Source organism: Tasmannia lanceolata, unplaced genomic scaffold (assembly GCF_043159265.1).
Source record: "Tasmannia lanceolata isolate RefF3 unplaced genomic scaffold, GAP_Taslan_0.1 ptg000012l, whole genome shotgun sequence".
Taxonomy (NCBI): domain Eukaryota; kingdom Viridiplantae; phylum Streptophyta; class Magnoliopsida; order Canellales; family Winteraceae; genus Tasmannia; species Tasmannia lanceolata.
Window position 1 is genome coordinate 13592501 of NW_027518689.1, and position 15000 is coordinate 13607500.

Consider the following 15000-nt stretch of genomic DNA (forward strand, 5'->3'; position numbering starts at 1 on the left):
CCGCCCAACGAGGCCAGCACGAGCAGTCATCCGCGGTCCCCTGGCCCTGCGCACGTTTGTCTTTGAAACCGAGCATCAATGCCACAGAAAGTGCCGGGGCGCCAGCTGGAGCCATCATCCGACGTGCCATGGTTTTGGTCCCATGGTCTTCGCAACCGAGCATTCGTGACACCCGACGGGGCCAGGACACCAACCCTTCCGACACGAGCATTCGCGCATGTTCTTTGGCCACACAACGGCGCCAGCACGAGCAAAATCATCAGCGGTGCGGTGGCCTTGCACGGCCTTTTGTCTTTGGAACCAACCATCAGTGCCACGGGAAGTGCCGGAGTCCCGGCATCCGCGGTGCCAAGTCATTGCGCCCTTGGTCTCTGCAGCGAGGCATGCCGGGCACTCCCAACCATTGCAAGCAAGCAAGCAAGCAAGAAAGAAAGTAAGTAAGTAAGTATCACATATAGGGGCGGGACATGCGGGGAGATCTGCGAAACGTGCACTACGGGGCACACGCGTACCTACCGGGGCATACCGACCCCTATTGGGGCACACGTGTGCATATCGGGGCATACCGGGCCTATCAGGGCACACGCGTACATACCGGGGCATACCGAGCCCTACTGGGGCACACGTGCGCATATCGGGGCGTACCAAGCCTATCGGGGCATTCGCATGTATCCCAAGGCATACCGAGTCTATCCGGGCATACGCGTTCATACCGGGGCGTAACGGGCCTATCGGGGCATACTTGGACATATCCGGGCAAAAAATGCCCAAAACTTGCGCAACCTTGGCAACCGTGGTCCATTCCTCTCTATATGCCTAGCCCTGGCAACCGTGGTCCATTCCTCACTATATGCCATGGCCTTGTGCCCATGGTCTTCACAAGACAGCATCCAAGGCGCCTGAAAGGCCAAGGGAGCCCAACCCAGCAATGCCCAGCCAAGGCCAGGCATTCCAGTGCCTACCCGGGCAAAAACGCCCAAAGCATGCCCCATTCCTTAGCCTATCCAGCCAAAAACGCCCGAAACCAGCCCATTCCAGTGCCTATCCGGGCAAAAACGCCCAAAGCATGCCCATTCCTTAGCCTGTCCAGGCAAAAACGCCCAAAAACAGCACATTCCAGTGCCTATCCGGGCAAAAACGCCCTAAACCTGCGCATTCCAGCGCCCCGCAGCATGCCACCCTCCTATAGGGTTTGCGCAACCAACCCGCCTAACCACCAGTGGCAACCAAAGGTGCTGTTAGTGACGACTTCTGAAGACGCAACGAGACGCGACGGGTTTGCGCCCAGACGCGACGAGACGATGCGGGATCTGCGCCCAACCATGCCTACACCCGCCGACTTGTTGCGGGAGCTGCTTGCCCAAGCATGCCTAGCGTGCAAGGCCTGCGTGCCCAAGGTCTGTGTGCAAGGCTAGTGCCCAAGGCTAGTGCGCAAGGCTAGTGCCCAAGGCTAGTGAGCAAGGCCTGGGTGCAAGGCTACTGTGCAAGGCTTGTATGCAAGGCTAGTGTGCAAGGCTGCTGTGCAAGGCTTGTGGGCAAGGCTGGTGCGCAAGGCTAGTGCCCAAGGGTTGTGCCCAAGGCTAGTGCCCAAGGCTAGTGCCCAAGGCTAGTGCCCAAGGCTAGTGCGCAAGGCTCGTGCCCAAGGCTAGTTCGCAAGGCTTGTGTGCAAGGCTAGTGCGATGGGCCAGTGCCCAAGGCTTGTGAGCAAGGCTTGTATGCATGGCTTGTGTGCAAGGCTTGTGTGCATGGCTTGTGCGCAAGGCTTGTGTCCAAGGCTTTTGTGCAAGGCTCGTGCGCAAGGCTAGTGTGCAAGGCTTGTGCGCATTGGCAGGTAGCCCACCACCATGCACGATCCAAATGCCACTCACGCGACAACACGGTGCCAAGCCGGGCATGGTGTGCACTCAAAACCAACCAACGGACAGAGGTCATGCGTCATGGGGGGGATCTAGCAAGGCCATGGGGAAGGTCATGGAGGACCTAGGAAGCAAGCGCAAGACGAGAGCGAATCGAACAAGGGGCCAGGACGGGGCCTTGTGCCCATGGTCTTCGCAAGACAGCGTCCAAGGCGCCCGAAAGCCCAAGGGAACCCAAACCCGGCCGACACTTGCAATCGCACATGCTCTCTGCAACACACCATCAATGCCGCCCAACGGGGCCAGCACGAGCAGTCATCCGCGGTCCCCTGGCCCTGCGCACGTTTGTCTTTGAAACCGAGCATCAATGCCACAGAAAGTGCCGGGGCGCCAGCTGGAGCCATCATCCGCGTTGCCATGGCTCGCTTGGCCTTGGCTTGCCAGGCCCCGACACGAGCAATCGCGCATTTTCTTTGCAACCGACCATCAATGCCGCCCAACGGGGCCAGCACGAGCAGTCATCCGCGGTCCCCTGGCCCTGCGCACGTTTGTCTTTGAAACCGAGCATCAATGCCACAGAAAGTGCCGGGGCGCCAGCTGGAGCCATCATCCGCGTTGCCATGGCTCGCTTGGCCTTGGCTTGCCAGTCCCCGACACGAGCAATCGCGCATTTTCTTTGCAACCGACCATCAATGCCGCCCAACGAGGCCAGCACGAGCAGTCATCCGCGGTCCCCTGGCCCTGCGCACGTTTGTCTTTGAAACCGAGCATCAATGCCACAGAAAGTGCCGGGGCGCTAGCTGGAGCCATCATCCGACGTGCCATGGCTTTGGTCCCATGGTCTTCGCAACCGAGCATTCGTGACACCCGACGGGGCCAGGACACCAACCCTTCCGACACGAGCATTCGCGCATGTTCTTTGGCCACACAACGGCGCCAGCACGAGCAAAATCATCAGCGGTGCGGTGGCCTTGCACGGCCTTTTGTCTTTGGAACCAACCATCAGTGCCACGGGAAGTGCCGGAGTCCCGGCATCCGCGGTGCCAAGTCATTGCGCCCTTGGTCTCTGCAGCGGGGCATGCCGGGCACTCCCAACCATTGCAAGAAAGCAAGCAAGCAAGAAAGAAAGTAAGTAAGTAAGTAAGTATCACATATAGGGGCGGGACATGCGGGGAGATCTGCGAAACGTGCACTACGGGGCACACGCGTACCTACCGGGGCATACCGACCCCTATTGGGGCACACGTGTGCATATCGGGGCATACCGGGCCTATCAGGGCACACGCGTACATACCGGGGCATACCGAGCCCTACTGGGGCACACGTGCGCATATCGGGGCGTACCAAGCCTATCGGGGCATTCGCATGTATCCCAAGGCATACCGAGTCTATCCGGGCATACGCGTTCATACCGGGGCGTAACGGGCCTATCGGGGCATACTTGGACATATCCGGGCAAAAAATGCCCAAAACTTGCGCAACCTTGGCAACCGTGGTCCATTCCTCTCTATATGCCTAGCCCTGGCAACCGTGGTCCATTCCTCACTATATGCCATGGCCTTGTGCCCATGGTCTTCACAAGACAGCATCCAAGGCGCCTGAAAGGCCAAGGGAGCCCAACCCAGCAATGCCCAGCCAAGGCCAGGCATTCCAGTGCCTACCCGGGCAAAAACGCCCAAAGCATGCCCCATTCCTTAGCCTATCCAGGCAAAAACGCCCGAAACCAGCCCATTCCAGTGCCTATCCGGGCAAAAACGCCCAAAGCATGCCCATTCCTTAGCCTGTCCAGGCAAAAACGCTCAAAAACAGCACATTCCAGTGCCTATCCGGGCAAAAACGCCCTAAACCTGCGCATTCCAGCGCCCCGCAGCATGCCACCCTCCTATAGGTTTGCGCAACCAACCCGCCTAACCACCAGTGGCAACCAAAGGTGCTGTTAGTGACGACTTCTGAAGACGCAACGAGACGCGACGGGTTTGCGCCCAGACGCGACGAGACGATGCGGGATCTGCGCCCAACCATGCCTACACCCGCCGACTTGTTGCGGGAGCTGCTTGCCCAAGCATGCCTAGCGTGCAAGGCCTGCGTGCCCAAGGTCTGTGTGCAAGGCTAGTGCCCAAGGCTAGTGCGCAAGGCTAGTGCCCAAGGCTAGTGAGCAAGGCCTGGGTGCAAGGCTACTGTGCAAGGCTTGTATGCAAGGCTAGTGTGCAAGGCTGCTGTGCAAGGCTTGTGGGCAAGGCTGGTGCGCAAGGCTAGTGCCCAAGGGTTGTGCCCAAGGCTAGTGCCCAAGGCTAGTGCCCAAGGCTAGTGCGCAAGGCTCGTGCCCAAGGCTAGTTCGCAAGGCTTGTGTGCAAGGCTAGTGCGATGGGCCAGTGCCCAAGGCTTGTGAGCAAGGCTTGTATGCATGGCTTGTGTGCAAGGCTTGTGTGCATGGCTTGTGCGCAAGGCTTGTGTCCAAGGCTTTTGTGCAAGGCTCGTGCGCAAGGCTAGTGTGCAAGGCTTGTGCGCATTGGCAGGTAGCCCACCACCATGCACGATCCAAATGCCACTCACGCGACAACACGGTGCCAAGCCGGGCATGGTGTGCACTCAAAACCAACCAACGGACAGAGGTCATGCGTCATGGGGGGGATCTAGCAAGGCCATGGGGAAGGTCATGGAGGACCTTGGAAGCAAGCGCAAGACGAGAGCGAATCGAACAAGGGGCCAGGACGGGGCCTTGTGCCCATGGTCTTCGCAAGACAGCGTCCAAGGCGCCCGAAAGCCCAAGGGAACCCAAACCCGGCCGACACTTGCAATCGCACATGCTCTCTGCAACACACCATCAATGCCGCCCAACGGGGCCAGCACGAGCAGTCATCCGCGGTCCCCTGGCCCTGCGCACGTTTGTCTTTGAAACCGAGCATCAATGCCACAGAAAGTGCCGGGGCGCCAGCTGGAGCCATCATCCGCGTTGCCATGGCTCGCTTGGCCTTGGCTTGCCAGGCCCCGACACGAGCAATCGCGCATTTTCTTTGCAACCGACCATCAATGCCGCCCAACGGGGCCAGCACGAGCAGTCATCCGCGGTCCCCTGGCCCTGCGCACGTTTGTCTTTGAAACCGAGCATCAATGCCACAGAAAGTGCCGGGGCGCCAGCTGGAGCCATCATCCGCGTTGCCATGGCTCGCTTGGCCTTGGCTTGCCAGTCCCCGACACGAGCAATCGCGCATTTTCTTTGCAACCGACCATCAATGCCGCCCAACGAGGCCAGCACGAGCAGTCATCCGCGGTCCCCTGGCCCTGCGCACGTTTGTCTTTGAAACCGAGCATCAATGCCACAGAAAGTGCCGGGGCGCTAGCTGGAGCCATCATCCGACGTGCCATGGCTTTGGTCCCATGGTCTTCGCAACCGAGCATTCGTGACACCCGACGGGGCCAGGACACCAACCCTTCCGACACGAGCATTCGCGCATGTTCTTTGGCCACACAACGGCGCCAGCACGAGCAAAATCATCAGCGGTGCGGTGGCCTTGCACGGCCTTTTGTCTTTGGAACCAACCATCAGTGCCACGGGAAGTGCCGGAGTCCCGGCATCCGCGGTGCCAAGTCATTGCGCCCTTGGTCTCTGCAGCGGGGCATGCCGGGCACTCCCAACCATTGCAAGCAAGCAAGCAAGCAAGAAAGAAAGTAAGTAAGTAAGTATTACATATAGGGGCGGGACATGCGGGGAGATCTGCGAAACGTGCACTACGGGGCACACGCGTACCTACCGGGGCATACCGACCCCTATTGGGGCACACGTGTGCATATCGGGGCATACCGGGCCTATCAGGGCACACGCGTACATACCGGGGCATACCGAGCCCTACTGGGGCACACGTGCGCATATCGGGGCGTACCAAGCCTATCGGGGCATTCGCATGTATCCCAAGGCATACCGAGTCTATCCGGGCATACGCGTTCATACCGGGGCGTAACGGGCCTATCGGGGCATACTTGGACATATCCGGGCAAAAAATGCCCAAAACTTGCGCAACCTTGGCAACCGTGGTCCATTCCTCTCTATATGCCTAGCCCTGGCAACCGTGGTCCATTCCTCACTATATGCCATGGCCTTGTGCCCATGGTCTTCACAAGACAGCATCCAAGGCGCCTGAAAGGCCAAGGGAGCCCAACCCAGCAATGCCCAGCCAAGGCCAGGCATTCCAGTGCCTACCCGGGCAAAAACGCCCAAAGCATGCCCCATTCCTTAGCCTATCCAGGCAAAAACGCCCGAAACCAGCCCATTCCAGTGCCTATCCGGGCAAAAACGCCCTAAACCTGCGCATTCCAGCGCCCCGCAGCATGCCACCCTCCTATAGGGTTTGCGCAACCAACCCGCCTAACCACCAGTGGCAACCAAAGGTGCTGTTAGCGACGACTTCTGAAGACGCAACGAGACGCGACGGGTTTGCGCCCAGACGCGACGAGACGATGCGGGATCTGCGCCCAACCATGCCTACACCCGCCGACTTGTTGCGGGAGCTGCTTGCCCAAGCATGCCTAGCGTGCAAGGCCTGCGTGCCCAAGGTCTGTGTGCAAGGCTAGTGCCCAAGGCTAGTGCGCAAGGCTAGTGCCCAAGGCTAGTGAGCAAGGCCTGGGTGCAAGGCTAGTGTGCAAGGCTTGTATGCAAGGCTAGTGTGCAAGGCTTGTGGGCAAGGCTGGTGCGCAAGGCTAGTGCCCAAGGGTTGTGCCCAAGGCTAGTGCGCAAGGCTCGTGCCCAAGGCTAGTTCGCAAGGCTTGTGTGCAAGGCTAGTGCGATGGGCCAGTGCCCAAAGCTTGTGAGCAAGGCTTGTATGCATGGCTTGTGTGCAAGGCTTGTGTGCATGGCTTGTGCGCAAGGCTTGTGTCCAAGGCTTTTGTGCAAGGCTCGTGCGCAAGGCTAGTGTGCAAGGCTTGTGCGCATTGGCAGGTAGCCCACCCCCATGCACGATCCAAATGCCACTCACGCGACAACACGGTGCCAAGCCGGGCATGGTGTGCACTCAAAACCAACCAACGGACAGAGGTCATGCGTCATGGGGGGGATCTAGCAAGGCCATGGGGAAGGTCATGGAGGACCTTGGAAGCAAGCGCAAGACGAGAGCGAATCGAACAAGGGGCCAGGACGGGGCCTTGTGCCCATGGTCTTCGCAAGACAGCGTCCAAGGCGCCCGAAAGCCCAAGGGAACCCAAACCCGGCCGACACTTGCAATCGCACATGCTCTCTGCAACACACCATCAATGCCGCCCAACGGGGCCAGCACGAGCAGTCATCCGCGGTCCCCTGGCCCTGCGCACGTTTGTCTTTGAAACCGAGCATCAATGCCACAGAAAGTGCCGGGGCGCCAGCTGGAGCCATCATCCGCGTTGCCATGGCTCGCTTGGCCTTGGCTTGCCAGGCCCCGACACGAGCAATCGCGCATTTTCTTTGCAACCGACCATCAATGCCGCCCAACGGGGCCAGCACGAGCAGTCATCCGCGGTCCCCTGGCCCTGCGCACGTTTGTCTTTGAAACCGAGCATCAATGCCACAGAAAGTGCCGGGGCGCCAGCTGGAGCCATCATCCGCGTTGCCATGGCTCGCTTGGCCTTGGCTTGCCAGTCCCCGACACGAGCAATCGCGCATTTTCTTTGCAACCGACCATCAATGCCGCCCAACGAGGCCAGCACGAGCAGTCATCCGCGGTCCCCTGGCCCTGCGCACGTTTGTCTTTGAAACCGAGCATCAATGCCACAGAAAGTGCCGGGGCGCCAGCTGGAGCCATCATCCGACGTGCCATGGCTTTGGTCCCATGGTCTTCGCAACCGAGCATTCGTGACACCCGACGGGGCCAGGACACCAACCCTTCCGACACGAGCATTCGCACATGTTCTTTGGCCACACAAAGGCGCCAGCACGAGCAAAATCATCCGCGGTGCGGTGGCCTTGCACGGCCTTTTGTCTTTGGAACCAACCATCAGTGCCACGGGAAGTGCCGGAGTCCCGGCATCCGCGGTGCCAAGTCATTGCGCCCTTGGTCTCTGCAGCGGGGCATGCCGGGCACTCCCAACCATTGCAAGAAAGCAAGCAAGCAAGAAAGAAAGTAAGTAAGTAAGTAAGTATTACATATAGGGGCGGGACATGCGGGGAGATCAGCGAAACGTGCATTACGGGGCACACGCGTACCTACCGGGGCATACCGACCCCTATTGGGGCACACGTGTGCATCTCGGGGCATACCGGGCCTATCGGGGCACACGCGTACATACCGGGGCATACCGAGCCCTACTGGGGCACACGTGCGCATATCGGGGCGTACCAAGCCTATCGGGGCATACGCATGTATCCCAAGGCATACCGAGTCTATCCGGGCATACGCGTTCATACCGGGGCGTAACGGGCCTATCGGGGCATACTTGGACATATCCGGGCAAAAAATGCCCAAAACTTGCGCAACCTTGGCAACCGTGGTCCATTCCTCTCTATATGCCTAGCCTTGGCAACCGTGGTCCATTCCTCACTATATGCCATGGCCTTGTGCCCATGGTCTTCCCAAGACAGCGTCCAAGGCGCCCGGAAGGCCAAGGGAGCCCAACCCAGCGATGCCCTGCTATGGCAAGCCAAGGCCAAGCATTCCGGTGCCTATCCGGGCAAAAATGCGATTCCTCTCTATATGCCTAGCCTTGGCAACCGTGGTCCATTCCTCACCATATGCCATGGCCTTGTGCCCATGGTCTTCCCAAGACAGCGTCCAAGGCGCCCGGAAGGCCAAGGGAGCCCAACCCAGCAATGCCCTGCTTTGGCAAGCCAAGGCCAAGCATTCCGGTGCCTAACCTTGGCAACCGTGGTCCTTTCCTCACCATATGCCATGGCCTTGTGCCCATGGTCTTCGCAAGACATCGTCCAAGGCGCCCAAAAGGCCAAGGGAGCCCAACCCAGCAATGCCCTGCTTTGGCAAGCCAAGGCCAAGCATTCCGGTGCCTAACCTTGGCAACCGTGGTCCTTTCCTCACCATATGCCATGGCCTTGTGCCCATGGTCTTCGCAAGACATCGTCAGAGGCGCCCAAAAGGCCAAGGGAGCCCAACCCAGCAATGCCCTGCTTTGGCAAGCCAAGGCCAAGCATTCCGGTGCCTAACCTTGGCAACCGTGGTCCTTTCCTCACCATATGCCATGGCCTTGTGCCCATGGTCTTCGCAAGACATCTTCCAAGGCGCCCAAAAGGCCAAGGGAGCCCAACCCAGCAATGCCCTGCTTTGGCAAGCCAAGGCCAAGCATTCCGGTGCCTAACCTTGGCAACCGTGGTCCTTTCCTCACCATATGCCATGGCCTTGTGCCCATGGTCTTCGCAAGACATCGTCAGAGGCACCCAAAAGGCCAAGGGAGCCCAACCCAGCAATGCCCTGCTTTGGCAAGCCAAGGCCAAGCATTCCGGTGCCTAACCTTGGCAACCGTGGTCCTTTCCTCACCATATGCCATGGCCTTGTGCCCATGGTCTTCGCAAGACATCGTCCAAGGCGCCCAAAAGGCCAAGGGAGCCCAACCCAGCAATGCCCTGCTAGGGCAAGCCAAGGCCAAGCATTCCGGTGCCTAACCTTGGCAACCGTGGTCCTTTCCTCACCATATGCCATGGCCTTGTGCCCATGGTCTTCGCAAGACATCGTCCAAGGCGCCCAAAAGGCCAAGGGAGCCCAACCCAGCAATGCCCTGCTAGGACAAGCCAAGGCCAAGCATTCCGGTGCCTATCCGGGCAAAAACGCCCAAAGCATGCCCATTCCTTAGCCTATCCAGGCAAAAACGCCCAAAATCTGCACATTCTAGTGCCTATCCGGGCAAAAACGCCCACCAGCATGCCACCCTCCTATAGGGTTTGCGCAACTAACCAGCCTAACCACCAGTGGCAACCAAAGGTGCTGTTAGCGACGACTTCTGAAGACGCGACGAGACGATGCGGGATCTGCGCCCAGACGCGACGAGACGATGCGGGATCTGAGCCCAAGAATGCCTAGACCCGTCCACTTGATGCTGGATCTGCCCCCCAAGCATGCCTAGTGTGCAAGGCTAGTGTCCAAGGCTAGTGCCCGAGGCTAGTGCCCAAGGCTTGTGTGCAGGGCTAGTGCCCAAGGCTTGTACGCATGGCTTGTGTGCAAGGCTAGTGTCCAAGGCTTGTGTGCAAGTCTAGTGTGCAAGGCTTGTGTGCATTGCTTGAGTGCAAGGCTTGTGTGCATTGCTTCAGTGCATGGCTTGGGTGCAGGGGTTGTGCGCAAGGCTGGTGTGCATGGTTTGTGCGCATGGCTAGCGTGCAAGGCTAGTGTTCAAGGCTAGGGAGCAAGGGGTAGCATGCAAGGCTAGGGTGCAAGGCTCGCATGCGAGGCTAGTGTGCATGGCTAGCGGAGCATGGCTAGTGTGCGAGGCTGCGTGCAAGGGAAGCGTGCAGGGCGAGTGTGCGAGGCCGCTGTGCACGGCGCCAGCACTAGCGAGCCATCATCTGCGTTGCCATGGCTCGCTTGGTCTTGGCTTGCTAGGCCCGGACAAGAGCAATCGCGCATTTTCTTTGCAACCGGCCATCAATGCCGCCCAACGGGGCCAGCACGGGCAATCATCAGCGGTGCCCTTGCCTCTTGCCCGTTTGTCTTTGCAACCGGCCATACCAAGACCAGTGTGCGAGGCCAGTGTGCATTGACGGTGCCCCCCGGGGAGCCAACACGAGCGAGGCATCCTCCGCGGTGCCGTGGCTTGTGTGCGCGTTTGTGTTAGGGGTTGGGGAGGGCATCTGGGAAGCCATGGCATGCCAAGGCCGAGCCGGTCCGGGCCTATCAGGCCAGGCGAACCCGTGCATATTGGTGGGAGGAAACTAGTGAGGCCTTGCCAACATTGCCCGAGCCTAGGCAAGCTGTGAACGGCCAAGGGGGGGGCATCCGGCAAGCCAAGACCGAGCAGGCCCAAGCGTATCAAGCCAAGCAACGCCGTGCATATTACACGGAGGAGAGTAGCGAAGCGTAGCTAACGGCACATCCAGGTTGGAGCTCTAGCCTCCGAGTCACATTTTCAAGTTTGCAGAAGGGGCGGGATTATGTTGAGGGAGGGACGAATCGATGCGACGTAGGGCTGAATCTCAGTGGATCGTGGCAGCAAGGCCACTCTGCCACTTATAATACCCTGTCGCGTATTTAAGTCGTCTGCAAAGGATTCTGCCCGCCGTTCGATAGGAATTACGCTTCAAGGCGGCCCACCACGGCTCATCCGCCGCGGAGGCTTCACCAACGACACAGGCCCATGGGGGCCGAAAGGCCCCTACTACGGGTCAGCAAACAAACGGCGGGCACAGGCGCCACTTCTTTAGCTTGGATTCTGACTTAGAGGCGTTCAGTCATAATCCGACACACGGTAGCTTCGCGCCACTGGCTTTTCAACCAAGCGCGATGACCAATTGTGTGAATCAACGGTTCCTCTCGTACTAGGTTGAATTACTATCGCGGCACGATCATCAGTAGGGTAAAACTAACCTGTCTCACGACGGTCTAAACCCAGCTCACGTTCCCTATTGGTGGGTGAACAATCCAACACTTGGTGAATTCTGCTTCACAATGATAGGAAGAGCCGACATCGAAGGATCAAAAAGCAACGTCGCTATGAACGCTTGGCTGCCACAAGCCAGTTGCCAGGCCCCGACACGAGCAATCGCGCATTTTCTTTGCAACCGACCATCAATGCCGCCCAACGGGGCCAGCACGAGCAGTCATCCGCGGTCCCCTGGCCCTGCGCACGTTTGTCTTTGAAACCGAGCATCAATGCCACAGAAAGTGCCGGGGCGCCAGCTGGAGCCATCATCCGCGTTGCCATGGCTCGCTTGGCCTTGGCTTGCCAGTCCCCGACACGAGCAATCGCGCATTTTCTTTGCAACCGACCATCAATGCCGCCCAACGAGGCCAGCACGAGCAGTCATCCGCGGTCCCCTGGCCCTGCGCACGTTTGTCTTTGAAACCGAGCATCAATGCCACAGAAAGTGCCGGGGCGCTAGCTGGAGCCATCATCCGACGTGCCATGGCTTTGGTCCCATGGTCTTCGCAACCGAGCATTCGTGACACCCGACGGGGCCAGGACACCAACCCTTCCGACACGAGCATTCGCGCATGTTCTTTGGCCACACAACGGCGCCAGCACGAGCAAAATCATCAGCGGTGCGGTGGCCTTGCACGGCCTTTTGTCTTTGGAACCAACCATCAGTGCCACGGGAAGTGCCGGAGTCCCGGCATCCGCGGTGCCAAGTCATTGCGCCCTTGGTCTCTGCAGCGGGGCATGCCGGGCACTCCCAACCATTGCAAGCAAGCAAGCAAGCAAGAAAGAAAGTAAGTAAGTAAGTATCACATATAGGGGCGGGACATGCGGGGAGATCTGCGAAACGTGCACTACGGGGCACACGCGTACCTACCGGGGCATACCGACCCCTATTGGGGCACACGTGTGCATATCGGGGCATACCGGGCCTATCAGGGCACACGCGTACATACCGGGGCATACCGAGCCCTACTGGGGCACACGTGCGCATATCGGGGCGTACCAAGCCTATCGGGGCATTCGCATGTATCCCAAGGCATACCGAGTCTATCCGGGCATACGCGTTCATACCGGGGCGTAACGGGCCTATCGGGGCATACTTGGACATATCCGGGCAAAAAATGCCCAAAACTTGCGCAACCTTGGCAACCGTGGTCCATTCCTCTCTATATGCCTAGCCCTGGCAACCGTGGTCCATTCCTCACTATATGCCATGGCCTTGTGCCCATGGTCTTCACAAGACAGCATCCAAGGCGCCTGAAAGGCCAAGGGAGCCCAACCCAGCAATGCCCAGCCAAGGCCAGGCATTCCAGTGCCTACCCGGGCAAAAACGCCCAAAGCATGCCCCATTCCTTAGCCTATCCAGGCAAAAACGCCCGAAACCAGCCCATTCCAGTGCCTATCCGGGCAAAAACGCCCAAAGCATGCCCATTCCTTAGCCTGTCCAGGCAAAAACGCCCAAAAACAGCACATTCCAGTGCCTATCCGGGCAAAAACGCTCTAAACCTGCGCATTCCAGCGCCCCGCAGCATGCCACCCTCCTATAGGGTTTGCGCAACCAACCCGCCTAACCACCAGTGGCAACCAAAGGTGCTGTTAGCGACGACTTCTGAAGACGCAACGAGACGCGACGGGTTTGAGCCCAGACGCGACGAGACGATGCGGGATCTGCGCCCAACCATGCCTACACCCGCCGACTTGTTGCGGGAGCTGCTTGCCCAAGCATGCCTAGCGTGCAAGGCCTGCGTGCCCAAGGTCTGTGTGCAAGGCTAGTGCCCAAGGCTAGTGCGCAAGGCTAGTGCCCAAGGCTAGTGAGCAAGGCCTGGGTGCAAGGCTAGTGTGCAAGGCTTGTATGCAAGGCTAGTGTGCAAGGCTGCTGTGCAAGGCTTGTGGGCAAGGCTGGTGCGCAAGGCTAGTGCCCAAGGGTTGTGTGCAAGGCTAGTGCCCAAGGCTAGTGCCCAAGGCTAGTGCGCAAGGCTCGTGCCCAAGGCTAGTTCGCAAGGCTCGTGCCCAAGGCTAGTTCGCAAGGCTTGTGTGCAAGGCTAGTGCGATGGGCCAGTGCCCAAGGCTTGTGAGCAAGGCTTGTATGCATGGCTTGTGTGCAAGGCTTGTGTGCATGGCTTGTGCGCAAGGCTTGTGTCCAAGGCTTTTGTGCAAGGCTCGTGCGCAAGGCTAGTGTGCAAGGCTTGTGCGCATTGGCAGGTAGCCCACCACCATGCACGATCCAAATGCCACTCACGCGACAACACGGTGCCAAGCCGGGCATGGTGTGCACTCAAAACCAACCAACGGACAGAGGTCATGCGTCATGGGGGGGATCTAGCAAGGCCATGGGGAAGGTCATGGAGGACCTTGGAAGCAAGCGCAAGACGAGAGCGAATCGAACAAGGGGCCAGGACGGGGCCTTGTGCCCATGGTCTTCGCAAGACAGCGTCCAAGGCGCCCGAAAGCCCAAGGGAACCCAAACCCGGCCGACACTTGCAATCGCACATGCTCTCTGCAACACACCATCAATGCCGCCCAACGGGGCCAGCACGAGCAGTCATCAGCGGTCCCCTGGCCCTGCGCACGTTTGTCTTTGAAACCGAGCATCAATGCCACAGAAAGTGCCGGGGCGCCAGCTGGAGCCATCATCCGCGTTGCCATGGCTCGCTTGGCCTTGGCTTGCCAGGCCCCGACACGAGCAATCGCGCATTTTGTTTGCAACCGACCATCAATGCCGCCCAACGGGGCCAGCACGAGCAGTCATCCGCGGTCCCCTGGCCCTGCGCACGTTTGTCTTTGAAACCGAGCATCAATGCCACAGAAAGTGCCGGGGCGCCAGCTGGAGCCATCATCCGCGTTGCCATGGCTCGCTTGGCCTTGGCTTGCCAGTCCCCGACACGAGCAATCGCGCATTTTCTTTGCAACCGACCATCAATGCCGCCCAACGAGGCCAGCACGAGCAGTCATCTGCGGTCCCCTGGCCCTGCGCACGTTTGTCTTTGAAACCGAGCATCAATGCCACAGAAAGTGCCGGGGCGCCAGCTGGAGCCATCATCCGACGTGCCATGGCTTTGGTCCCATGGTCTTCGCAACCGAGCATTCGTGACACCCGACGGGGCCAGGACACCAACCCTTCCGACACGAGCATTCGCGCATGTTCTTTGGCCACACAAAGGCGCCAGCACGAGCAAAATCATCCGCGGTGCGGTGGCCTTGCACGGCCTTTTGTCTTTGGAACCAACCATCAGTGCCACGGGAAGTGCCGGAGTCCCGGCATCCGCGGTGCCAAGTCATTGCGCCCTTGGTCTCTGCAGCGGGGCATGCCGGGCACTCCCAACCATTGCAAGAAAGCAAGCAAGCAAGAAAGAAAGAAAGTAAGTAAGTAAGTATTACATATAGGGGCGGGACATGCGGGGAGATCAGCGAAATGTGCATTACGGGGCACACGCGTACCTACCGGGGCATACCGACCCCTATTGGGGCACACGTGTGCATCTCGGGGCATACCGGGCCTATCGGGGCACACGCGTACATACCGGGGCATACCGAGCCCTACTGGGGCACACGTGCGCATATCGGGGCGTACCAAGCCTATCGGGGCATACGCATGTATCCCAAG